The sequence below is a fragment of the Bubalus bubalis genome, chromosome 2 (genome assembly GCF_019923935.1).
Source record: "Bubalus bubalis isolate 160015118507 breed Murrah chromosome 2, NDDB_SH_1, whole genome shotgun sequence".
NCBI lineage: Eukaryota > Metazoa > Chordata > Mammalia > Artiodactyla > Bovidae > Bubalus > Bubalus bubalis.
Genome location: NC_059158.1, coordinates 21,359,016 through 21,386,532, shown reverse-complemented (window position 1 = coordinate 21,386,532; position 27,517 = coordinate 21,359,016). Strand labels below are relative to the sequence as shown.

At 40.2% G+C, this 27,517-nt stretch overlaps 1 long non-coding RNA gene and 6 other non-coding genes across 7 annotated transcripts; 2 read left to right on the top strand and 5 right to left on the bottom strand.

Moving 5' to 3' along the window:
• Nucleotides 1–5,652: 5,652 nt before the first annotated feature.
• On the bottom strand, nucleotides 5,653–5,724 carry TRNAM-CAU. The gene has a single exon. It is a non-coding gene; the product is annotated as a tRNA-Met (tRNA).
• An 871-nt stretch (nucleotides 5,725–6,595) lies between these two features.
• On the bottom strand, nucleotides 6,596–6,668 carry TRNAV-AAC. Its single transcript has one exon. It is a non-coding gene; the product is annotated as a tRNA-Val (tRNA).
• Nucleotides 6,669–9,182: 2,514 nt separating this feature from the next.
• TRNAT-AGU lies at nucleotides 9,183–9,256 on the bottom strand. The gene has a single exon. It is a non-coding gene; the product is annotated as a tRNA-Thr (tRNA).
• A 2,764-nt stretch (nucleotides 9,257–12,020) lies between these two features.
• On the top strand, nucleotides 12,021–12,092 carry TRNAA-AGC. Its single transcript has one exon. It is a non-coding gene; the product is annotated as a tRNA-Ala (tRNA).
• Nucleotides 12,093–12,634: 542 nt separating this feature from the next.
• TRNAL-UAA lies at nucleotides 12,635–12,717 on the top strand. Its single transcript has one exon. It is a non-coding gene; the product is annotated as a tRNA-Leu (tRNA).
• Nucleotides 12,718–18,113: 5,396 nt separating this feature from the next.
• On the bottom strand, nucleotides 18,114–21,716 carry LOC102392085. Its single transcript, XR_327553.4, has 3 exons — nucleotides 21,409–21,716; nucleotides 19,738–19,843; nucleotides 18,114–19,358 (listed from the first exon to the last, which is right to left on the bottom strand). It is a non-coding gene; the product is annotated as an uncharacterized LOC102392085 (long non-coding RNA).
• Nucleotides 21,717–26,221: 4,505 nt separating this feature from the next.
• TRNAI-AAU lies at nucleotides 26,222–26,295 on the bottom strand. Its single transcript has one exon. It is a non-coding gene; the product is annotated as a tRNA-Ile (tRNA).
• Between the last annotated feature and the right edge of the window lie 1,222 nt (nucleotides 26,296–27,517).

Here is a 27,517-nt window from a genome sequence, read left to right as displayed (position 1 = left end):
TTTAGAAAGGGCAGAGGAACCAGAGATCAAATTGCCAACATCTGTTGGATCATTGAAAGAGCAAGAGAGTTCGAGAAAAACATCTACTTCTGCTTTATTGACTATGCCAAAGCCTTTGACAGTGTGGATCACAACAAACTGTGGAAAATTCAAGAGATGGAAATACCAGAGCACCTGACCTGCCTCTTGAGAAATCTGTATGCAGGTCAAGAAGCAACAGTTAAAACTGGACATGGAACAACAGACTGGTTCCAAATAGGGAAAAGAGTATGTCAATGCTGTATATTGTCACCCTACTTATTTAACTTATATGCACAGTACATCATGAGAAATGCTGGACTGGATGATCAGATCAGATCAGTCGCTCAGTCGTGTCCGACTCTTTGAGACCTCATGAATCGCAGCACACCAGGCCTCCCTGTCCATCACCAACTCCCGGAGTTCACCCAGACTCATGTCCATCGAGTCAGTGATGCCATCCAGCCATCTCATCCTCTGTCATCCCCTTCTCCTCTTGCCCCCAGTCCCTCCCAGCATCAGAGTCCTTTCCAATGAGTCAACTCTTCACACGAGGTGGCCAAAGTACTGGAGTTTCAGCTTTAGCATCATTCCTTCCAAAGAAATCCCAGGGCTGATCTCCTTCAGAATGGACTGGTTGGATCTCCTTGCAGTCCAAGGGACTCTCAAGAGTCTTCTCCAACACCACAGTTCAAAAGCATCAATTCTTCAGTGCTCAGCCTTCTTCACAGTCCAACTCTCACATCCATACATGACCACAGGAAAAACCATAGCCTTGACTAGACGAACCTTTGTTGGCAAAGTAATGTCTCTGCTTTGAATATGCTATCTAGGTTGGTCATAACTTTCCTTCCAAGCAGTAAGTGTCTTTTAATTTCATGGCTGCAGTCACCATCTGCAGTGATTTTGGAGCCCCCAAAAATAAAGTCTGACACTGTTTCCACTGTTTCCCCATCTATTTCCCATGAAGTGATGGGACCAGAGGCCATGATCTTCGTTTTCTGAATGTTGAGCTTTAAGCCAAATTTTTCACACTCCACTTTCACTTTCATCAAGAGGCTTTTTAGTTCCTCTTTACTTTCTGCCATAAGGGTGGTGTCATCTGCATATCTGAGGTTCTTGATATTTCTCCCAGCAATCTTGATTCCAGCTTGTGCTTCTTCCAGTCCAGCATTTCTCATGATGTACTGTGCATGTAAGTTAAATAAACAGGGTGACAATGCAGCCTTGATGTACTCCTTTTCCTATTTGGAACCAGTCTGTTGTTCCATGTCCAGTTTTAACTGTTGGTTCCTGACCTGCATACAAATTTCTCAAGAGGCAGATCAGGTGGTCTGGTATTCCCATCTCTTTCAGAATTTTCCACCATTTATTGTGATCCACACAGTCAAAGGCTTTGGGATAGTCAATAAAGCAGAAATAGATGTTTTTCTGGAACTCTCTTGCTTTTTCCATGATCCAACGGATGTTGGCAATTTGATCTCTGGTTCCTCTGCCTTTTCTAAAACCAGCTTGAACATCAGGAAGTTCACGGTTCACATATTGCTGAAGCCTGGCTTGGAGAATTTTGAGCATTACTTTACTAGCGTGTGAGATGAGTGCAATTGTGGGGTAGTTTGAGCATTCTTTGACATTGCCTTGCTTTGGGATTGGAATGAAAACTGACCTTTTCCAGTCCTGTGGCCACTGCTGAGTTTTCCAAATTTGCTGGCATAGTGAGTGCAGCACTTTCACAGCATTATCTTTCAGGATTTGGAATAGCTCAACTGGAATTCCATCACCTCCACTAGCTTTGTTCGTAGTGATGCTTTCTAAGGCCCACTAGACTTCACATTCCAGGATGTCTGGCTCTAGGTCAGTGATCACACCATCATGACTATCTGGGTCGTGAAGATCTTTTTTGTACAGTTCTTCTGTGTATTCTTGCCATCTCTTCTTAATATCTTCTGCTTCTGTTAGGTCCATACCATTTCTGTCCTTTATCGAGCCCATCTTTGCATGAAATGTTCCTTTGGTATCTCTGATTTTCTTGAAGAGATCTCTAGTCTTTCCCATTCTGTTGTTTTCCTCTATTTCTTTGCATTGATTGCTGAAGAAGGCTTTCTTATCTCTTCTTGCTATTCTTTGGAGCTCTGCATTCAGATGTTTATATCTTTCCTTTTCTCCTTTGCTTTTCGCTTCTCTTCTTTTCACAGCTATTTGTAAGGCCTCCCCAGACAGCCATTTTGCTTTTTTGCATTTCTTTTCCATGGGGATGGTCTTGATCCCTGTCTCCTGTACACTGTCACGAACCTCAGTCCATAGTTCATCAGGCAGAGTCTATCAGATCTAGGCCCTTAAATCTATTTCTCACTTCCACTATATAATCATAAGGGATTTGATTTAGGTCATACCTGAATGGTCTGGTGGTTTTCCCTACTTTCTTCAATTTAAGTCTGAATTTGGCAATCAGGAGTTCATGATCTGAGCCACAGTCAGCTCCTGGTCTTGTTTTTGCTGACTGTATAGAGCTTCTCCATCTTTGGCTGCAAAGAATATAATCAATCTGATTTTGGTGTTGACCATCTGGTGACGTCCATGTATAGAGTCTTCTCTTGTGTTGTTGGAAGAGGGTGTTTGTTATGGCCAGTGCATTTTCTTGGCAAAACTCTATTAGTCTTTGCCCTGCTTCATTCCATGTTCCAAAGCCAAATTTGCCTCTTACTCCAGGTGTTTCTTGACTTCCTACTTTTGCATTCCAGTCCCCTATAATGAAAAGGACATCTTTTTTGGGTGTTAGTTCTAAAAGGTCTTGTAGGTCTTCATAGAACCGTTCAACTTCAGCTTCTTCAGCATTACTGGTTGGGGCATAGACTTGGATTACTGTGATATTGAATGGTTTGCCTTGGAAACAAACAGAGATCATTCTGTCGTTTTTGAGATTGCATCCAAGTACTGCATTTCAGACTCTTTTGTTGACCATGATGGCTACTCCATTTCTTCTGAGGGATTCCTGCCCGCAGTAGTAGATATAATGGTCATCTGAGTTAAATTCACCCATTCCAGTCCATTTCAGTTCGCTGATTCCTAGAATGTCGACATTCACTCTTGCCATCTCTTGTTTGACCACTTCCAATTTGCCTTGATTCATGGACCTGACATTCCAGGTTCCTATGCAATATTGTTCTTTACAGCATCAGACCTTGCTTCTATCACCAGTCATGTCCACAGCTGGGTATTCTTTTTGCTTTGGCTCCATCCCTTCATTCTTTCTGGAGTTATTTCTCCACTGATCTCCAGTAGCATATTGGGCACCTACTGACCTGGGGAGTTTCTGTTTCAGTATCCTATTATTTTGCCTTTTGATACTGTTCATGGGGTTCTCAAGACAAGAATACTCAAGTGGTTTGCCATTCCCTTCTCCTGTGAACCACATTCTGTCAGATCTCTCTGAGACTGGATGTAGCACATGCTGGAATCAAGATTGCCAAGAGAAATATCAATAACCTCAGATATGCAGATGACACCACCCTTATGGAAGAAAGCAAAAAAGAACTAAAGAGCCTCTTGATGAAAGTGAAACAGGAGAGTGAAAAAGTTGACTTTAAACAGCATTCAAAAAACTAAGATCATGGCATCCTGTCCCATCACTTCATGGCGAATAGATGGGGAAACAGTGGAAACACTGACAAACTTTATTTTTGGGCTCCAAAATCACTGCAGATGGTGACTGCAGCCATGAAATTAAGATGCTTACTCCTCGGAAGAAAAGCTATGACCAACCTAGACAGCATATTAAAAAGCAGAGACATTACTTTGCTGACAAAGGTCCATCTGTGTTTTTTCCAGTAGTCATGCATGGATCTGAGAGCTGGACCATAAAGAAAGCTGAGCGCCAAAGAATTGATGCTTTTGAAGTGTGGTGTTGGAGAAGACTCGTGAGAGTCCCTTGGACAGCAAGGAGATTCAACCAGTCCATCCTAAAGGAAATCAGTCTTGAATATTCCTTGAAAGGACTGATGCTGAAGCTGAAACTCCAATACTTTGGCCACCTCCTGCGAAGAACTGACTCCTTGGAAAAGACCCTGATGCTGAGAAAGATTGAAGGCAGGAGGAGAAGGGGATGACAGAGGATGAGATGATTGGATGGCATCACCGACTCAATGAACATGAGCTTGAGTGAACTCCAGGAGCTGGTAATGGACAGAAAGTCCTGGAGTGCCACAGTTCATGGGGTCAAAAATAGTTGGACACGACTGAGGGACTGAACTGAAAGCATAGTTTACACAAATAAAGCCAAGGGTTCAATCTCTGAGGAACATCTTTTGATTCCTATGAGCCACACTTCAAGGACAGTCTGTGACTCTCTCTGTTTCACTATTTCCTGTTCCTTCTCTATTTCTCCCACCAGTCCTGTTTTGGGTTGGCCAAAAATTTCGTTCTGGTTTTTCTGTAACATCTTAATGAAGTTTTTGGACAACCCAATACTTCATGTACCTCAGAACTATTACTACACTTTTAGATTGCCAGTTTCACTCATCTATCTTTGCTGTTTTCTGTTTTCCTGACTCCCCTTCCTTCTTGAAAAAAGATAGCATATTATAATCTTCATCTGTACATCCCCTCACATAAGTAACAATATCTCCTGTTAATCGCTCCATATCTTTTTTGCAGCTGCATGGTACTTCTCCTCTGAATCTATATGTCTCAGTTTATTCAACAAATCTCCTGTGCCTGGACATTTCCAGTTAAAAATGCTTTTGGGGGAATATGCAAGCAAAATAAATTGAAAATGGTTGGTTTTGCCAAATAAGAACATATTCATCAGTGAAGTAAAGGAAGGAATGAAACAGATCCACCACATGCAAATTTTTATTAATATTTTTTCTTTTGATGTTTTTCTTTGTGAATTCTCACTGCTTAGAAGAATTTATATTTTCTTGGCATATATAGTCACTCATTTTAAATTATTTTAATTAGACATTTTCTCTCAATTTCTTTTGCAAATATATCAGTAAAACTATTTTTCTTCTAGTTTCTCCATGGAATTCTGATGCACAAAAAAACTGTAAATGTAGTCTACTGTTTTATGTCATTTCACATGCAAGGTTTTTGCCTCTTTTTCTCGTAACATTCCCATGAATTCAGTTTATGTAAGTATGAACAGCGATAGTGTATGAAAGGTGTCTTCTCAATTATTGTAACATAAATTGCTTCAGAGAAGAGTTCACAGCATGTTTCTATTAACTTGAACATTATAAATCATGCCTAAGAATGAACAAAAGAGTGAAAGGAACCTGAACCCCCTGACTCAAGTAAAAAGGTAATGTAGGTTTCTAGCAACCAATGATCTCAGGCAAAATAACAATGTTTTTTTTCTTTGAGTGTAAGGAAATGCGCAAGAAAATAAAAAATTATATCCTATCTCAGTGTATAATATCTGGAACACAAACGGTTAATTTGTTGGAAATAAACATGAAATTTGTCAACTCTTCCTCTACTCCAAAGATAATAAGACTTGTATCTTATCTTTTGAACGAGAAGGAAATTGTGCAGTCATTTGAGGAGAAAAAAGGAAAACGCTGAATCCTAAATGAACTTTAGGAAATCAAATACACTCTCCGAGGCCGTGTATTGGAGATGTTACAAAAGTATTAGCAGAGGATGGTTTCGATCCATCGACCTCTGGGTTATGGGCCCAGCACGCTTCCGCTGCGCCACTCTGCTCCGGTGGAGCCACTCCTTCTCTTCCTTACCATATTAAAGATCAGCCACTTTGTCAGAATACATATTTTTTTCTCCCTCTTTACTTAGCCTGAGATCAATTTCCCCAAGAATTAAATGACCTCAGTACTCTCCTCCATGTTGCGCTTTCCCAATCTGCCAAAAATCCGACATCTTTCCTTCAGGAGCTGCTCTGAGCTCAGAGGAGGAACTTCGAAACAAGACGAGCAAAGTCCCCAAGTCCTTCCTTACGGATAACCGAGGAAGGCATGAATTCAGACTTGAGGAGAAAGGATATTAACTAGCTCGTTCTGTTTCCAGTCCTCAAGAAAGTTTCCCTGAGGAAACTAGAAGCAGCATTTCCATATATTGACTAAGTAACTGCCATTTTCAGCTTTCCAGGCACCTGGTTTACCCTCTCAGGCCTCTGCCCTTGGCTTAATGAAAAGGGGCTTCGTATCCCTTTGACAGTTTTCTCTCGTCCTCAGCGAATGCTGGATCTCCCAGACCAAAGGCCTGGATAGAAACCTCTGACGCCTTTCATCCTGTGCTCTGTCTGCCAAATAACTTCCGCAAGTTTCCTCTTGCTCTTTTCACCATCTTCCTTCTGTCCCTTCAGGAGTTTCTGTTTCTTCATTAAATACTTGTTTTCCCGGTCCCAGAACAGGTAGGGTTTTTGTTAAGGAACAAACTCTCTGTAAACCTCAAGAGAGAATCTGAATGAAAACACTCCCCTGGTGGTTCTCAGTTGTCAATACGAATTTCATTGTGGTTTGGTACTTTGTTCTTGTTCGTGCTACGGTAGAAGGGTCCTGTGTTTAAAGATAAACAAAGATACCATGTGGTCAGTTGGAAACCTCAAGCAAAAAAGCCATGTTTCCGCCCGGTTTTGAACCGGGGACCTTTCGCGTGTTAGGCGAACGTGATAACCACTACACTACGGAAACAAGACTGTACAGAGCAATTTTTTTTGGTCAGGATGGGTGAAAGCATGTCTATAACCCAGGGCTATTTACCAAAATATCCTGCGATATTTAGTCGAGAGAATAGAAACTTTCCAAGTGCTCATCTGCAATTGCCTAGGTCTGTTAGCGTCAAAAACTATAAAGCAACAAGAAAAAATAGTCCATAACGTATAAGAATGAACTTCACAGACCTGCTGACCAAAAGAAATCACGCGCAAAAGAGAATGTATTCTATGACGCCAATTGTTTACATTACAAAGTAGGCAAGACGCTTTTGCATTGTTAGGAGTCAGAATAGTGGTTCCCTGGGAGTAGGTAGAGTGGGTAGTTACTAGAAAGTTCTAGGAATATTGCTGATGCGCCTGCTGGCTATCCAGAGGTGGTCAATTTGTGTAGAATCATCAAGAAAACATTTTTATACTGGGAGGTGGGGTTATTTACTGAAGAAAACGGGGAGTGCCAGGTGTGGGGACTGGCTAAGCAAGTTGTAAATCCATAGGGCAGGCACTCAGGTAAGACTGGCAATCAGAAAGGGCAGGCAGGAAACAATAGAAAAATTATTAATGAAACAAAAATTTGGCTCTTTGAAAAATTCAACAAAATTGACAAATGTTTAGCTAGATTTACAAAGAAAAACATAAAGAAGATATTCAAATTACTAAAATTAGAAATGCAAGTGGGGATATTACTACAGATTTTGCACAAATAAAAATATTACAAGCTAATACTATGAAAAATTGTATGACTGCATATTGGATAACCTAAATGAAATGGACAAATTCCCAGAAACACACAATTTACCAAAACTGAAACATGAAGAAACAGATATTTTGACAGCCTATAACTGTTAAGTATATTGAAGCAGTAATCAAAAAAATTACAACAAAGAAAAGTCCAACCTAGACATTTTCACTGGTGGATTCTACCAAACATTTAAAGAAGAATTAACACAATCCCTCTCAAACTATTCCAAAAAATTGAAAAGAAGGGAACATAACTCATTCTATGAAGACTGCATTCCCTTAATATCAAAGCCATTAGAAGAAAAGAAAACTGCAGATTAATATCCCTGATGAACATAGATGCAAAAATCCTCAACAAAATGTTAGCAAACTGAATACAGCAACATATTATATACCACAGCCAAATAAGATACATTGCTGGAATGTAAGCGAGATTTAACATATTAACAGAATGAAGAAAAAAAGAACAGGACCGTCTCAATAGATGCAGAAAAAGCATTTGACAACATGCTTTCATGATAAAAAAAAAAAAATCAATAAATTAGGAATAGCAGGAAACTATTTTATCTTCATGATAAAGTCATTTATCAAAAAGTCACAGCATTTTCAATGGTGGAAAAGTGTAAGCTTTTTCTCTAATACCTGGAACAAGACATAGGTGTTCACTTTTACTACATCTATTCAGCATAATAATATCAATTCTAGCCAGGACAAGTAGTCAAGAGAAAGATATAATGTCATACATAGAAAGTGCTGAGGATTACACACACACACACACACACATTAGAGCTAATAAAAGAATTCAGCAAAATTGAAAGATACAAAATTCAACATACAAAAATCAGTTGCATGTTTATTCATTTACAATGAACAATCCAAAACAAATTAAGAAACAGTTCCTTTTACAATTGCAGGAACAAGAATGAAACATTTAGGAATGAACTTAATCAAGGTGGAGGCAGAGGTTTACACTGAAAACCAGAAAACTTTAGAGAGAGAAAAAAAGAAGATATTAAAGAAGATATCAGTGAATGGAAAGATATCTGTATTCATGAATTGTAAGACTAATATGGTTATAATGTCAATAAAGTCCAAAGTGATCTGCAGTTTCAATACAATCCCTATCATAATCCCAATTTTTTTTAGAGATTAAAAAAAATCCATCCTAAAATTAGCATTGACTTTTGTGGAACCCCCCAAATAGCCAAAAAGATCTTGAAAAAGCAGAATAAATTTGGAGCCCTCTCACTTCTTAATCTCACAATTTACTTTAAAGCTACAGTAACCAAATCCATGTGGTCCTGACTTATAGCCAGAAATATAGACCAATGAAATAGAATGAGACCCCACAAGTAGATTCTTGCATATATGATCAGTTGGCTTTTGACAATAGTGCCAAGACCATTCAATGGAGAAATTACAGTCTTTTCAACTAATGGTGCTAAGAAAACTGTTTATCTACTGAAAGAATTAAAGGTGAACTTCATTAAAATTTTAAAACTTGCTATGTGAAAGACATTTTAACAACAATGAAGACAAGACAGAGAAAAATATTTGCAAATGACACATCTGAAAAACGACTGTTACTCAAAATGTTATTTTAATACTCAACCAGAAAACAACCCATTAATTTTCTAACTCCTGCTTCTTTGCTTGTCTTCAAAATATCTTCTCCAGCAGCCTTTGAAGATTGAAGTTCTGAGGCCATGGAGTTTGCTTTTAAGGGTTTTACCTTATGAAGCCAAGAAGATAAAGGCCTCGCTGGGATTCGAACCCAGGATCTCCTGTTTACTAGACAGGCGCTTTAACCAACTAAGCCACGAGGCCCCGATAGTGAAGAACGTCACAACGTGTTGATTTTCATTTCAGCGGTTTGGTTGAGATTTTACTACGAAGTATATTTGAACATGGAGAAGGCAATGGCACCCCACTCCAGTACTCTCGCCTGGAAAATCCCATGGATGGAGGAGCCTAGTAGGCTGCAGTCCATGGGGTCGCTAAGAGTCGGACACGACTGAGCGACTTCACTTTCACTTTTCACTTTCATGCATTGGAGAGGAAATGGCAACCCACTCCAGTGTTTTTGCCTGGAGAATCCCAGGGACGGGGGAGCCTGGTGGGCTGCCGTCTATGGGGTCGCACAGAGTCGGACACGACTGAAGTGACTTAGCAGCAGCAGCGGCAGCAGCAGCATATTTGGACAGGAATCTCTTCTAGGAATGGAAACTTGATCTGATCAGAGATTCAAAATCAGAATTGAACAGCCAAAGGACTTGAGGGGGCCATTTCTTTTACATGAATTTATCAAAAAGATAGATCTGGTTGTGGACCGAGGCAGTTCGAACAGTCAAAGTAAAGATTGAAAAGAAAGTTAAAGTCTCTCAGCCTTTGCGACCTCACGGACTGGAATTCTCCAGGCCAAAATCCTGGAGTGGATAGCCATTCCTTCTCCAGGGGATCTTTCCAACCCAGATATCGAACCAATGTCTCCCACATTGCAGACCAATTCTTTACCAGCTGAGCCACAAGTAAAAATTGGACTGCCCCAGAAACTTGAACAGTTGTCCTTGGACCCTCTTTGCTTATCTGGTACAACTGAAACGACCCTTTCATTGTGGGGTTTCTCTTGGTTACCTGAGAGACATTCACACATTAAGTGTTCAATATTACTTCATTCTATTTCAACTTGTGCTTCAGGATTTCATTTCAGCTCTGTCTCCTCCAGATACACAAATTTCCTATTTGGGAGCTTCTTTCATGGATTCTTAAATTCCCCATGACAACTTTCAGCACTCCTACATGACTGTTGCCATTTAAGACAGTTGATGTTAGGATTACCTGGGAGTCCTTGGTAAAATTAAGATTCTTGAAATCTACCCTATTTATTAAAGGATCATTGCAAGAGGGGTTCTGGAATCTGCATTTGTAATAAGTCTTCCGGGGGATACTTTTGAGTGCAAAGATTGGAGTCCCTATTGTCACAAGTGCTGTCTTTTATGGAAGCACTTGAAGTTCTAGTCTTCCAGTCTGTAGCCAGCAGTACCTGAATTGAGAACTTCCAGATGTACAAGCTTGGTTTCAAACAGGCAGAGGAACCAGAGATCAAATTGCCAACATTTATTGGATCATAGCATTCCCACCCCCCGCCCCCAAAATCTACTTCTGCTTCATTGACTATGCGAAAGCCTTTGACTGTGTGGATCACAAATAACCGAGGAAAATTCTTAAAGAGATGGGAGTATCAGACCACCTGAAGAGGAGAGTGAAAAAACTGGCTTGAAACTCAACATTAAAAAAACTAAGATCATGGCATCTGGTCCCATCACTTCAGGATAAATATAAGGGAAATAGTGGAAGCAGTGATAGATTTTGTTTTCTTGGGCTGTAAAATCACTGTGGACAGTGACTACAGCCACGAAATTAAAAGATGCTTGCTCCTCGGAAGGAAAGTTATGACAAATATAGCGTATTAAAGACCAGAGATACTACTTTGCCCCCAAAGGTCCGTAAAGTCAAAGCTTTGGTTTCTCCAGTAGTCGTGTATGGATGTGAGAGTTGTACGATAAAAAAAACTGAGGGCCAAAGAATTAATGTTTTCAAACTGCGGTGCTGGAGAAGACCCTTGAGAGCCCCTTGAACAGCAGGAAGATCAAACCAGTCAATCCTAAAGGAAATCAACCCAGAATATTCACTGGAAGGACTAATGCTGAAGCTGAAGCTCTAATACCTTGGCCTCCTGATGCGAAAAGCTGACTCATTGGGAAAAAAAAAACCCTGATGCTGCGAAAGATTAAGGACAGAAGAGTAAGTGGGCAGCAAAAGATGAGTTGGTTAGGTAGCATTAGTGGACATGAATTTGAGCAGACTCGGGAAGATAGAGAAGGACAAGGAAGCCTGGGGGGCTGCAGTCCATGGAGTGGCAAACAGTCGGACTGAGCAACAACCACAGCCTATACCTAGCCCAATGTGTTTCTTTTATGGACATATTGGGCTGTCAGTGAAAGCATTTTGCCATTAAAATCAAAGTCACGAATTTGAACTGCCTCTGGGTCCACTGCTGCTGCTGCTGCTGCTGCTGCTGCTAAGTCGCTTCAGTCGTGTCCGACTCTGTGCGACCCCATAGACGGCAGCCCACCAGGCTCCCCCGTCCCTGGGATTCTCCAGGCAAAAACACTGGAGTGGGTTGCCATTTCCTTCTCCAATTCAGGAAAGTAAAAAGTGAAAGTGAAGTTGCTCAGTCGCGACCCCATGGACTGCAGCCTACCAGACTCCTCCGTCCATGGGATTTTCCAGGCAAGAGTACTGGAGTTGGGTGCCATTGCCTTCTCCGCTGGGTCCACTAGTGATTTCCAAATGTAATCCCAAAGTAAGCTCGTTTCAATATAGTGTCTCTTGGGCCCCAGTCTGTTGTCGTGCGGTGGGGGGTTGAATTCAGCAGGCAAACCGCTAATCTCTTAAGGAAAAATTGGGACAGTGCCTTCGGTAGTGGTACCTGAGAAGCCTTGTACTTGGCGTTAGTGCGGTAATTTCTGCTACTCTAGGGCCTCCTCCTCCCACTTGTTTATTCCTTTTGGGACAAAGCATTAGCAAGGGGGGTGTAGCTCAGTGGTAGAGCGCGTGCTTAGCATGCACGAGGCCCCGGGTTCAATCCCCGGCACCTCCATTTGGGAGTTTGAATTTACAACGGCTACTGATGAATAGTAGGTGAACTTACGAATGTTGTGATTTTTCTCGTAGTTCTTTCTTCTTTTCTTGGGCTTCCCTGGTGGCTCAGCTGTAATGAATGCGAATTCTCCAATTCAGGAGACCCCGCTTCGATCCCTGGGACAGGAAGATTCCCTGGCGAAGGAAATAGCAACCCATTCCTGTATTCTTGCCTGGAAATCCCATGGACAGGAAAGCCTGGAGGGATACAGTACATGGGGTCGCAAAAGAGTCGGACACTACTTAGCAACTAACAACAACAACAACCTTGAGAAAAGACAAGCATTTCTCTGAATTTGAGGTGATCTAGTGAGAGCGGACAGGAAAAAGTGAGAGGTTTCAGAAAGCACAGAGAGCTTGCTGTGTTTTCTCAGTCATAATCCTCCTCATATTTTGATGCAATTCCACAAAGCCAGAAATAATTCAGTGTTTTCTTAAATGCACAGGACAATATATTGGTTCTAACGTTAAAAAATAATTGCAGAACAGTGGTATTCAGCAACCGGGATGGCCGAGTGGTTAAGGCGTTGGACTTAAGATCCAATGGGCTAGTGCCCGCGTGGGTTCGAACCCCACTCTCGGTAGGTGAAGTTTTGCTCTCCTAAATCTTTCCTGAGAGAATACTGGCCTTTAGAAATAAACTTGAAAGATTACGTATCTATTTTTCTATCCTTTTGTGAAACACTTCTTGTCTTCAAACCGAAAGAAATTGCTTCAGTAGGCAGTATTAAGTGTGTGAATTATTTCCCTGCACAGTTATTAGATTGCCAACATAGGAAAACCGACCAAATCAACAATCTTCCTAAAGAGATTTAAATACTTCAGCTCTGAGTTCCAAGAGAAATAGAAACTTGGACCCCCCACCCCCTCCCCATTTGCTCTTCAGGCAATCAGGCAATAGTAAAAAAGAAAAGAAAGTTCTCTGTAGCCCCCGGGGAAGTGAGGAGAGGGATTCTCATTGTTTCCAAAGCACCCTACTCAGAAAGCTCAACTCTGCCTGGGCAGTCCCTCCAACTCACTCTGGAAAGCGTAGTTGATTCCTCACAAGCAGAATACAAGTGTTTTGTTCTATTTTGTTTTTCCAGTTTGAAATGTAAAATATGGTCTCCTAGTGGGGTTTTTATTTACATTTCTCTTGTGGTGGTATTAAACATCTTCTATGTTTAAGAGCCATGTGTACTTCCTTTTCTGTGAACTGTTTTTTAATATCCTGTACTCATTTTTCTTCATGATTGCTGGGTCTTTCTCTTTTGATTTGTAGAAAGTTCTTTAAATGAGTCAATTAAGTCATGTTTTGATATGTAACAAGAAGTTCATTTGCACTTTGTTGTAATTTTGGACATTTCAGACTTTCGACTATGAGGGTGAGGTTATCAGTCTTGTCTTTTGTTTTATGTCTAACTTGGATATGCCTTTTCCCTATACAAGATCAACAAGAGTAACAAAATAACTCATTTTTTTCTAGAATGTCCCTTACTTCTTTTCAAACTTAGATCTCCGATATATTTTTTTTTTCCTGTCTTAATATGTGAGGTATCAGTCCAACTCTACTTCATTTCCAGAGGATTACCAGTGACCCCAGCACCATTATTGAATACCCATATTATCTCCAGTGATTGAAATTCCAGCATATTAAATTCTGTTCTCTTTAAAATCCAGAGGACCAGAAGTCTGGCATCTTCAAGATGATTTAAAAGAGCATGGACTTTAAAACTCAACAATCATATACTCTAATTCTGGCTTTCCCACCAACTCTTTGAGCCTCAAGTTCTTCATGTGTTAAATGGGGATAATAATCCCTACTTCATGGAAGACAGTTGAAGAATGAAAAGATAATATATTAAGGGCTGGCAAATTAAGAAGGGCTCTTTGCCACTCTGAATACCCATATTATTTTTGCCACTCTGCAGGTTAGTTTCCTTCCTCCTTAAAAGAAACTCACACTCTTCCTTTATAGCAGTCTTTAAAAGAAAACCAGAAATCAGATAAAAACTGTCCTGATAGTTAAAGTGCTTATGTTTTGAGATCAAACACCTAGATTCTGCATTTCATAGTTCTCTAACCCCAACGGAGTTAGGCAGCTCAGCGGGTCATTTTCATGAGCTTCCTCGGGTTTCAGATCAGAGTCATCAGCATTGTGTTTGCTCCTGGTCGTCCTGGGAAGAGGAAGGAAGCTCCTCCTGAGAATTCATCTGAATAAGCTGTTTTGAGAAACACCTAGTTTCCATGGAGAGGCAAGACTCATCCTTAACAAAAGTGGATATTCTTGTTTCTTTCCCTTGGATGGGGTAGAGCAAGAGTGAGTGAAGAGTTTGTTTTTTCTGAAATGAGATTCCAGGGAACAAAGATTTTACTCATATTGAAACTTTCTGAAGAGAAAACACAGCAATCTCCTAGCGGTTGGTTTGCAAAGTAGTTTAGGTTATAATGCTGATGACACCAATGTCCAAGTTCCATCCCTGCTGCTGCTGCTGCTAAGTCGCTTCAGTTGCATCCGACTCTGTGCGACCCCATAGACAGCAGCCCACCAGGCTCCGCCATCCCTAGGATTCTCCAGGCAAGAACACTGGAGTGGGTTGCCATTTCCTTCTCCAATGAATGAAAGTAAAAAGTGAAATTGAAGTCGCTCAATCATGTCTGACTCTTAGCAACCCCATGGACTGCAGCCTACCAGGCTCCTCCGTCCATGGGATTTTCCAGGCAAGAGTACTGGAGTGGGGTGCCATATAGAAGTTAAATTATATACTTTCCTTCACAAGAGACTCAAATGAGATCTGAAATCACCATGCCATTCCCATCTCTGCCACAGAGAAGGTCTGAACCTGTTGTATCTGAGTTGATTAAATTCCTCCAGTCAGTGGGGGCTGCTGGCAATTTCTACTCAAATCCAACCTCTGTTGTTGTTTCTTGAGGTAGGCAGAATTCAGTGGTAACACAGATGCCCTCCCTCTGGCATACAAATCCTGCACAATCCCTCATACTGTGAATATGATTAGGGTATGCTACATAGCACCACTGACTTTAAAAAAGGAAGATAATCAGGAGTGAGCCTGATCTACTTAGGTGAACCCTCGAAAGGGACTGGGCTCTTTCTGAAGTCAGAGATTGTAAGTGTGAGAGGAATTGAGGGATTGAAGTGAGAGAGAGTCTCCGTTGCTGGCTTTGAAGATGGAGGGGGCCAACAGAATGCAGGTAGCCAGTGGGAGTTGAGAACACCCAGCCAACAGCAAGAATGCAGGGATTCTACCATCACCATGAGAGCTTAGAATGCAGCCCCATGTATGATTTTAGCCTCGTTAAATCCTAGGTAGCAGAGAACTCAGCTACCTACTGCTCACACTCCTTACTTACAGAAATCTGAGTAGATACTTGGGCATTGTTATAATCTGCTAAACTATGATAACTGGTTATGTGGCAACAGAAAACTAATAGATTTCTGTTTATTTTTTTTAAAGCACATAATGTAAAATGTAAAGCTGGAAATGTTATAACAGAAAGTTGAATTGTGTCAGGTAGAGGGTCAGGTGCCTCTGGGGGCCACTCTCCATCTTTGTTCTTTCTGTCCCTTTCTTGGGCTCCTGCTAATGACTCTCTGAGTGACCCTCACGTTTCATCTCTATGGATACCTGGAAACTGATATTAGTATTTTAGATTAATATAAGCATATGTTCCCTGTTATATATATTATGTATTATAGGCATTAATTTCACATCTAACACATAAAGTAAAAATAGCTACCAACTGATTCCTTAAACTACTTGTAGCATGCATTTCGATATGAAGTACGCAGCACTGGTAGTGGAGGGGGACTAAGTTCCCACCCTCCCAGGCTTCTGGATAGAGGAATAGACCTGCCAATAGTAATTTTAAGAGGTATCACTTAGTATCCTTTAGTTTTAAAACTAGAGTATGTATATCCCTGGGAATAAATGGACACAAGGAATCATTTTCCTGACCTTGGACATGTATGTGGATTCATTTAGGACTGACCTGCCTGAAAACTCTGTGTTTTCCCACCTTCTTTTGTCACAACTCTTCTCCACTAAGAAAAAGGAGATAACTTTCAACCATCCAATAGCATACTTGTCTTATTTCCCCAAGACACAAAGCCTCCTCAAAGCATCTGACAAAATGACTCTAAATAATGCTATCAGTAAGAAAGTGAATGTCTTTAAAGACTGACTAACAAAATTCTTTTGCAGACTCAGATGGTTTCTTGAGGTGAAGGAATTCAAGCTGAGCTATTTCAAATCCTAAAAGAGGATGCTGTGAAAGTGCTGCACTCAATAGGCCAGCAAATGTGGAACACTCAACAGTGGCCACAGGACTGGAAAAGGTCAGTTTTCACTCCAGTCCCAAAGAAAGAAAGACAATGCCAAAGAATGTTCAAACTACCACACAATTGCACTCATCTCACACGCTAGCAAAGTAATGCTCAAAATTCTCCAAGCCAGGCATTAACAGTACCTGAACTGAGAACTTTCAGATGTTCAAGCTGGATTTAGAAAATGCAGAGGAACTAGAGATAAAATAGCCAACATCCACTGGATCATAGAAAAAGTAAGAGAATTCCAGAAAAACATCAACTTCTGCTTCATCGATCACAGCAAAGTCTTTGGCTGTGTGGATCACAACAAACTGTGGAAAATTCTTAAAGAGATGGGAATACCAGACCACCTGACCTGCCTCCAGAGAAATCTGTATGCAGGTCAAGAAGCAACAGTTAGAACCAGACATGTAACAACAGACTGGTTCCAAATTGGGAAAGGAGTATGTCAAGGCTGTATACTGTCATCCTGCTTATTTAACTTATATGTAGAAAGTACATACATCATGTAAAATGCTGGGCTAGATAAAGCACAAGCTGGAATCAAGACTGAAGGGAGAAATATCAGTAATCTCAGATGTGCAGATGACACCACCCTTATGGCAGAAAATGAAGAGGAATTAAAGAGCCTCTTGATGAAAGTGAAAGAGAAGAGTGAAAAGGTTGGCTTAAAACTCAACATGCAAAAAACAAACAGCATGGCATCCAGTCCCACCACTTCAATGCAAATAGATGGGGAGACAATGGAAACAGTGAGAGACTGTCTTTTCTTGGGCTCCAAAATCACTGCAGATGGTGGCTGCAGCCATGAAATTAAAAGCCACTTGCTCTTTGGAAGAAAAGCTATGACCAACCTAGACAGCATATTAAAAAGCAAAGACATTACTTTGCCAACAAAGGTTCATCTAGTCAAAGTTATGGTTTTCCCAATATTCATGTATGGATGTGAGAGCTGAACCATAAAGACAGCTGAGCACCAAAGAACTGATACTTTTGAACTGTGGTGTTGCAGAAGACTCTTGAGAGTCCCTTGGACTGCAAAGAGATCCAACCAGTCAATCCTAAAGGAAATCACCCATTAATATTCATTGGAAAGACTGACACTGAAGCTGAAACTCCAATACTTTGGCCACCTGATGCTAAGAACTGATTCATTGGAAAAGACTCTGATGTTAGGAAAAATTGAAGACAGGAGGAGAAGGGGACAATAGAGGATGAGATGGCTGGATGGAATCACCAACTCGATGGACATGAGTTTGAGCAAGCTCTGGGAGTTGGTGATGGACAGGAAAGCCTGGCATGCTGCAGTCCATGGGGTCACAAAGAGTCGGACATGACTGAGCGACTGAAGTGAACTGAACTGTGCCTTCAAACATGAATGAGGGTCCAATCCAGTTGTCAACAATAGACTAACAGAAAACTTTAATGATAATGTGGTTTTAGCATGAGATATAGGGGTTAGAAAAATTAGAATTGCATTCATATTTCAAAACTCCTTTAATTCCTAACTACTTAATTAGCTCATATCTCTAATAATAAAATAGACATAAAATGATGTTGAACCTTGCAACATCAGTCTTGCAGCAGGGACTACTCATCCATGGATACACAAATTAATTAGAAAATATTAGTCCCATCCATGTCATTAAGAGATGAGTTTGCAATTCAATTTTATTTTATGTTTATAACTTATCAAGATATTAATACACTCACAGTGATTTGCTGTAACAAAAACTGCAATAACAATGCAGGAAACAAATTGTTAACTTAAAGCTATATAGTCATACAGAGAAGAAGTACAACAGAGTAGATAAAAAAACAACCTTGTTACAATACAATGTATTTTTGTGGAATGGGGGAATGAAAATACAAGTTCAAATACAAAAGAGAGGATATAAAATGTCAAATGTTAAAGAAAATTTATTTTTTTTTAATAGATGATAGTCCATTAACCAAATATTCACTACGGTATTTAGATTTGTTTAGAAGAATGATGGTACACATTTTTAAAATGCCACAAATTACAATGTACTGGGAATCACATTCTTTACAACTATTTGAACTTATGATTTGAAATTTTTAGATGCTGATCTAAAAATGTACAAGGGGTACATAATTTTTCAAAGGGGTATGCTTTCAAATTTTTAAGGCTACTACTCTAGAGCAGGAATTCTTAACATGTGATGTCACACAGTGGCTATAAACACAGACTTAGGAGTTAGTCTTACTAGTTGTGTGACATTGGGCAAGTGACTGAAATTCAGCTCTGTCTACTTACCTGTAAAATGGGGACAGTAAAAATACCCTATCTATAAAGTTGTCAAACTTCAGTAGACGCTAGAATCACCTGGAGGGTTTGTTAAAACACAGACTGTGGGCCCTGTTCCCAGAGATTCTGCCTGAGGAGGTCTGGGGTCAGGCCTCCAAACCAGCATTTCTAACAAATTTCCAGGTGAGAGTAATGCTGCTTGCTCCTTTCATCTATCTCATAGAGTCATTCACTGTGTGGATTAAAAACGTTAGTACATAAAGCAATTATCCTTCAATTAAAAAATAAATAAATTTTAAAAATATATATGTGCTTAAAAAAAAAGTTAGTACATAAAAATTCTTAGAAGTCCACTGGCCCAAAGCAGGTACTAACACACATTAGCCATATCATCAGTTAGAATTTGATTCACTGCAAAAGAAAATTTTACTGCAGTGGGTTAAACAGAAAGGAGTTTGCATATATCATTTAACAAGAGGTCCTGAGGTCAATCATCCAGGGCTGGCACCACTGGTCAAGAATGTCATGAAGTTCCCAGGCTCCTTCTGTCTTCTTTGCTCAATTGTCTTTGCTCAGTGGCTTTCATTACCATAGATTGAGAATAGCTGCTGTTCCTCCAGGAGTCTTGTCTGAATTCCAGATAGGAAGAGGGAAGAGAAAAGGAGCAGAGGGTAGAATTGATGGAGCATGCCAGCCAAGTCACAGACCCTCCCTTTCATAATTTATTTTTTAGAGAAGTCACTTGCTTTTAAAAAATGTTTCCAGAAGTTCCCCACATGTGGTGAATGTAGCTAATAAAATTAATCAACATTTAGTAAAACAGACTCAACAGTACTAGCCACACTTCAAGTGTTCAACAGCCACAGGTAGCCAGTGACTACCATGGTGGACAACACAGATGTAGGACATTTCCACCATTATGCAAAGTTCTATTGGATGACATTAGACTACAAGATGCACCTCTAAGTCTCCTACAAGATCTATAAAGCTCTTCCTCTCCAGACTTACCTGCTGTTGCTATACACTTTAGCAAAGGTCAGCAGGCTATTTCTCAGGCCTGCATTTGTTTACAATTCTGCTACCTGGGATTGTACTCTCTCTCCACCTCGTCCATCTAGAAAACAAGAATCCTTCTTTATACACACATATTCAAAAAGCAAGAAGAACTGAACATGATGCAAGATGTATTTCTGAGCATACCTTCTCTTTTATCTACCATTTACTACAAAAAATAGCAGATCCAAGAGATTATTCAGTCTTTTTAAAAATCACACAAAAAACAGCTTGATTGAAAAATGAGAAAGGGACTTGAACAAACATTTCTCCAAAAAAGATATATTAATGGTAATAAGCACAGGAAAAGATGCGTGATGACACTAATCATTAAGCATATGCAAATCAAACCGACAGCGGTACTACCTCACATCTATATTGGCTACCATCAAAAAACTCAGAAAATAACAAGTGTTGGCAAGAAGAAGGAGAAATTGGAATTCTTGCATATTGTTGGTGGAACTGTAAAATGGGGCAATTGCTATGGAAAACAGTATGGAAGTTTCTCAAAAAATTAAAAGTACAATTACATGATCCAGCCATTCCACTTCTGGATATACACTCCCAAAGAACTTAAAGCAGGGTGTTGTGGAAATATTTGTCCAATTATATGCAATACCAGCATTATTCACAATCGCCAAAAGCTGAATGCAATCCAAGTGCCCATCAATGAATAAATGGATATACAAAACGTGGCATTGGCATGCAATGGAAGAATATTCAGCCTTGAAAAGAAATTCTGACACATGCCACAACCTGGCTGAAACTTGCAGGCTAATATATCTTCAAACATCTCTGGTTTTTAAACTACAAAATGATCTTGGTTTTTTTTTTTTTTTAATTGAAGAAAAATCTGCTTAAACATAGAAAAAAAAATACTGCTGAGTGCCTCAGATTAAGTAGGATAAAATGAGAACTCGCTCTACTCATTCCTTGTATTATCCAAGTGTTGGACTCAGTACCCTGCTGATAAATTTCCTTCTGAGAATCTCCGTACACAAATTAAGTGCCAGTTAGGCCTCACGGCTTCGACTAGACAGTGTTAAAAGAATGGTTTCTGCCCAGAAGAACAAAGAGTCAGATGCACTTCTTGGATCGGACAGTAGCCCAGTGGTTATTTCCACCCGCTGCACACTGGCATTACCTGGGAAATTTAAAAGCCGTCCAAGTGGTTCTAAGGTGAGAGCAGGCTGGCTGTGGAGATGTACTGCTATTTTCTGGTGACTAACGCCCCCAACCCCTAACCACTACATATCTCATATTTACTTGATGCCCAGAATCATCAAACAGTGCGCCTGACACAGTCGCAACATTTCTGTCTTCCGGGTAACGGTTCTCCACTAGGTATCATTATCTAGAGCACGTGATCTCTCCAGCACCTGTAGCTCAAGCGCTTGAATCTCTCCCTGCATGTGTCCGCCCCTCACAAGCACACCCAGAAACCATGACTCGCTACCTATTACGGTCCGCAAGGCCGCTTCCGGATGGACTTTGCTGATGGGGAGCGTCCAGGCCTATGCCATCTGCTCTCGCGCCAGATACGCTTCTGCTTAATCTTCGATTAGGTTCAGCTCCCAAACCCGCGGGGGTTGTATTGGGGTCCGGGGATAAAGCGCCGAAACTTACTTGCCTTCATCCTTGCCCGCTGACACCTCCTGATTTTTTGCAAACTGCTGCTTCTGGGCAAGAATATGCGCCACGGGGAACAGCTGTAGTCCAGACTTCGGAGCCTGGACATTTATCAAAGTCCTGCCTTTGTCAGAATAGAGGCTGCGAAGCCTGATCCTTCTCTGTCTGCCTGGAAGGTCCAGGCAGTCTTGCTTGGGCACGAGATTCAGGGCGTTTGTTCCGGAAATCGCGGAGGCCTGCTGCCAGGAAAACAAGAACGCAAACTCTTACTCCTCTGGGGTCGAATAGAGAGACAGGATGGTTTACTTTCACTGGCCTTGTTTCCAGGTCCCCTCTAGGAACCTGGGAGGTTTCTGCGTCTCTGTGGTTATTTCTACAGCTTCTTGTCCCTTTACTCTGTTCTAGGCCCTGCCTTCTAAATGGGTTGGGAAAGTTTGACAGAGAAATCGTTTGGGAAAACTTCAAAAGTATATATGCAAAAAAAGAATAGTACGATGAATTCGATGTACCTGTCTCACACCTTCTATCAATTCATGGCAATGTTATTAACCTATAACCCAGCCCTCATTACTTCAGACACATTGCTTGAATCTCAGACCCGTGTCACTGATAAATTTAACACAGCCCCGACTAAGATGAGTTAGACACTTGCCTCAGGCACAAAATTTAGGAGACTTCCAAAAAGCTTTGCAATAGAGACAATAACATTTGAAAGTAAAGTAAAAATTAATGCAAAAAACTATAATGAATACAATATAAATATTTTAAATAGAGAATCAGTATTACTGATTCTTTCCTTCTTCCCAGCTCCTATATGACTGACAAAAGGCTGAAACTTAAGTATCTCTAAGAATGAGGATGCTTTTGAAAAAAATAATCACAATATCATTATCACATCTAAAAATAATACCAAAAATAAGATCAAGTATCCAACCATTGTTCAGACTTTACCAGTTTAATATATTTTATAAATATATTATATAACATATATTATAAAATCATATGTGAGTAACAAGGAGGGCTGGAGTGAGAATTCTCAGGCACCTTTTATCTAAGGTGCATAAGTTATCAAGACCTTGGACATAGATCACTTGAAGCATTATGTCATCATCAAAGGTTTGGCAACAAACTTCCAACAGGCCTGGTCCAAGAAAGTTGTCTTAGGAAATCTGATATCTGGGTATGAAGTTTATGTGAATGAAAGAGTAGAACAGTAGGAAAGAGGTAGAAATGTGAAAGTCTCTCAGATAGTGGTAATGGTAGGTAAGGGGGTACTAGAATGGAGTGCTGAGGAAGAAAGAAAATCAAGGAATGTGGACAGGAATAGAAATACAAAAGGAGAAACAAGGATCATAATCGGTGGCATGGGTAAAGAGGAAAGATTATTATGGCTGGGGGATAGCACAGGAAAGAAAAAAGAAGAATATGATATTTATCAATCAGAAAGATGAGTAAAACGATCACAGTGCATGAAGGAGTAGAAACTGTAGACTGATCTATGGTGGGTAAATCTCACCATGCAAACACTAACTAAAAAGTTAGAAGTCATTTACAGTGTTCCCAATGTTAAGGCCTTCTCTTATATTCCATCAATTGCCTAAACTCCTTTAAATTTTACTTTACTTCAAATACAGATCATTGTCTTTTTAAACCGCATTATTTTGGCCTTTGTTTCCTGCTGTATAGATTTATCATAACTGCACCAGACAATGTTGTTAACTAATCAGGGATCTTAGTTGCAGAAGATAGAATCCACACAAATAAGGTAAAATTAAAAGGGATTTCTTAGGCATTCACAGAGTTTCTTGGAGACCAGAATCAAGTATAGATTACACTACACTGCCAGAAGCACTCAGCCATGAACATGCTTCCGTAGAAATCTTACTGCTGCCACTTCTGGTTCCACAAAATCCTAGACAGTAGCTGCACATAAACCAAAATACCTGCAACAACCTTGCATGTGTGAAAGGATTTCAAGCTAAAATCAAACCAGAGGATATGAAATGAAATGTCACATACGCACCCTCTGAAGAATGGTAGGTAAGAGCTAGGAGACTTATTTCCCCTAAAATGCCTAATTTACAGAAGACAGAGACTTATCTCCTAATCAATGAGTAGCCTTTAATCTGACTGGACTTGCCCTTCTTTGCATTCTTGATCATAAATACAACCACCTCAAAAACCTCAATAGACCCACCTTGCTATATATCATGAGTTTCCTGAATTGTAATTCCTTTGCTATTCCTGAATAAACTCTATTTTTTGGTAATTTGAACTTGTCTCAGTTTACCTCTTTATTTATGTTGACATATGTCAGAAGAGCTATTCAGCCTTTATCTCACAATATTCATTTCTCCCAGTCTTACACTGCAAAGTCAAGTGGGCCTTAGGAAGCATCATTATGAACAAAGCTAATAGAGGTTATGGAATTCCAGTGGAGCTATTTCAAATCCTAGAAGATGATGCTGTGAAAGTGCTGCACTCAATATGCCAGCAAATTTGGAAAACTCAACAGTGGCTACAGGACTGGAAAAGGTCAGTTTTCATTCCAATCCCAAAGAAAGGCAATGCCAAAGAATGTGCAAACTGCCTCACAATTGCACTCATCTCGTACGTTAGCAAGTAATGCTCAAAATTCTCCAAGCCAGGCTTCAACAGTATGTGAACCATGAACTTCCAGATGTTCAAGTTGCATTTAGAAAAAGCAGAGGAACCAGAGATCAAATTGCCAACATCCATTGGATCATCGAAAAAACAAGAGAATTCCAGAAAAACATCTACTTCTGCTTCACTGACCATGCCAAAACCTTTGGCTGTGTGCATCACAGCAAACTGTGGAAAATTCTTCAAGAGGTGGGAATACCAGACCACCTTACCTGCCTCCTGAGAAATCTATATGCAGGTCAAGAAGCAACAGAACTGTACATGGAACAACAGACTGGTTCCAAATAGGAAAAGGAATACGTCAAGTCTATATATTGTCACCCACCCTGCTTATTTAAGTTCTATGCAGAGTACATCATGAGAAATGCTGGACTGGATAAAGCATAAGCTGGAATCAAGATTGCCAGAAGAAATATCAGTAACCTCAGATATGCAGATGACACCACTCTTCTGGCAGAAAATGAAGAGGAACTAAAGAGCCTCTTGAGGAAAGTGAAAGAGGAGAGTGAAATAGTTGACTTAAAACTCAACATTCAGAAAACTAAGATCATGGCATCTGGTCCCATCACTTCATGGCAAATAAACGGAGAAACAATGGAAACAATGAGAGACTTTATTTTGGGGGCTCCAAAATCACTGCAGATGGTGACTACAGCCATGAAATTAAAAGACACTTGTTCCTTGGAAGAAAAGCTATGACCAACCTAGACAGCATATTAAAAAGCAGAGACATTACTTTGCCAACAAAGGTCTGTCTAGTCAAAGCTTTGGTTTTTCCAGTAGTCATGTATGGATGTGAGAGTTGGAGTATAAAGAAAGCTGAGCGCCAAAGAATTGATGATTTTAAAGTGTGGTGTTGAAAAAAAAAAAAAGTGTGGTGTTGGAGAAGACTCTTGAGAGTCCCTTGGACAGCAAGGAGATCCAACCAGTCCATCCTAAAGGAGATCAGTCTTGAATATTCATTGGAAGGACTGATGCTGAAGCTGAAACTCCAATATTTTGGCCACCTGATGCGAAGAACTGACTTCTTGGAAAAGACCCTGATGCTGGGAAAGGTTGAAGGCAGGAAGAGAAGGGGACGACAGAGGATGAGATGGCTGGATGGCATCACCGACTCGATGGACATGAGTTTGAGTGAACTCCGGGAGTTGGTGATGGACAGGGAAGCCTGGAGTGCTGCAGTCCATGGGCTCGCAAAGAGTCGGGACATGACTGAACTGAACTGAGTCTTACACAAGCACATCTGCTCAGCAAAAGCTATGTGACACAGGAAATCCTAGTGACAAGGAGATCTGAGAACTGGAGATTTTACTGCTGCAGGTTTAGTGTACAGGAGGCACATTGCAACAGGTTTGCAGAGGTGTAGAGTGAGCAATCTTTACTATTGGTCACAGTTGCTACCTGGTATCCATTTCACCCTTTTTCCTTCTTAAAAAACTGATATTGTTCCAATATCCATCATTCATAAATTGAAGAACTCAGGAGACTCTACCCCCATTTTAAGTTCCAGGGCAATTTATGAGTAGTTTAAGATGAATATGTAAATCCTATACCTTTATAGGGAGAAGGCGATGGCACCCCACTCCAGTACTCTTGCCTGGAAAATCCCATGGATGGAGGAGCTTGGTAGGCTGCAGTCCATGGGGTTGCGAAGAGTCGGACACGACTGAGCGTCTTCACTTTCACTTTTCACTTTCATGCATTGGAGAAGGAAATGGCAACCCACTCCAGTGTTCTTGCCTGGAGAATCCCAGGGACGGGGGAGCTTGGTGGGCTGCCGTCTATGGGGTCACACAGAGTTGGACACGACTGAAGCGACTTAGCATGCATGCATGTATGCCTTTATAGATGATTGATTTACAAATTTAGGTTTAAACAGATAAGCAAAAGCATTCCCCTGCTGGCTGTTATAAGTTCAGAGGTAGGCAGGCGAGCTAAATTGTCATAATCACACTTTAATGATTGAAAGGAGAGGTTATGCTTTTCCTTTGTGTTAAGAGCAAAGAACATTTTGCCCAAAGTGCTTCAGGCTGCAATATTAAAGATAGCTGTAAGATTAGGCAGCCTAAGCGTAATGCTGACAAACTGGTTAAACTTGATTCTATTCTTGCTTCACATTGTTGGTCATCCTAGTCAGACTTAAAAGTTGCCCGTACGGGGATCGAACCCGCGACCTTGGCGTTATTAGCACCACGCTCTAACCAACTGAGCTAACCGGCCCTCATACAAACTACTACTCTTCCTTAATAGTTTAATTGCATTGACCTTCTAGAATTTCTTTATTACAAACGGGAATATCAGTCCCATATATACTGGGTCCGCTTCTGTTTAAGGAAACAAAAGAAAAAAGTCTATCAAGGTCAAGAATGAACCTTACCTTTCAGAACATACCTTCTTGGAACCAATGCAAATGCATTTTGTAATGCAAACTCTTCTGTAACAAGTACAAAAACCATTTTTAATGAAAATGGCAAATTGGAACATTTGATAGTAAGGACTTTGATATGTTTGCATCTTGGAGACCACAGTAAAAGATGGTAAGAGAAGGGAAAAGAGTCTTTCTACCTGCAGACTTTTGGGGAAAGAGAAGAATAGGTGCTTGGAAGAAATACCAGCAGTATTTTTAAAGACAAATTGAATTAAAATAATCCATCCATCCAAACACCCACTCATCCATCCCTGAGCAAAAATTAAAAGCTTCCTTCCAAGAGCAAATAATGGAAATGTAATGCTAGTGATAAATGAAAGGCATATAACCTTAATAATGAGCTAGAAAAAAACTCAATGTGAGAAAGCTCTACATGAACCCAGGGAATAGTAATGAATAAAGCTTTCCATGAACAAATGAGGAACTCGGTCTGAGGTGGAAAAAAATGAGCTGATGCTTAGGACAGGTAGAAAAAAAATACATTGAATTTGGGAATGAATGTGGTGTTGTGAGAATAAAATGGACCTGCTTTTTAAGGTTGCTATGCAATACTTCAGTTCTAGTTTTTCAGTACTTTCTATTTAGACATCACAGGTGTAAATAAAATCTTATTTAGCCATGATTGTGAACCAAAGACTATTTATGTCTTTTAAATGAATTAACATATTTAAACATAACTAATTTATGAGGTGACTGTTACAATCATTCTCGTTTTACAAATAACCGAGGACAGAGTTTAGAGTCAGCATTCTGATCATTTAACCTTAGAGAACTTCCTTTTCATTGTCACTAAACTGCTCCTTAAAATCGGTATTTATCATTTTTTTAGTGGATGGCCATATTCTGAGGACCCTCCTATTCAAAAAACCAACTTTATAGCATCTTAATTTATATCCCAGGATATTAATTGCTTCAATTTTCAATTAATATTAATCTCACCACTAATATTGAATATGGAACATGGATCTGAAAACTCTTATCCCAGGTAAGGAAAACTCTGAGCATCAGCCACGT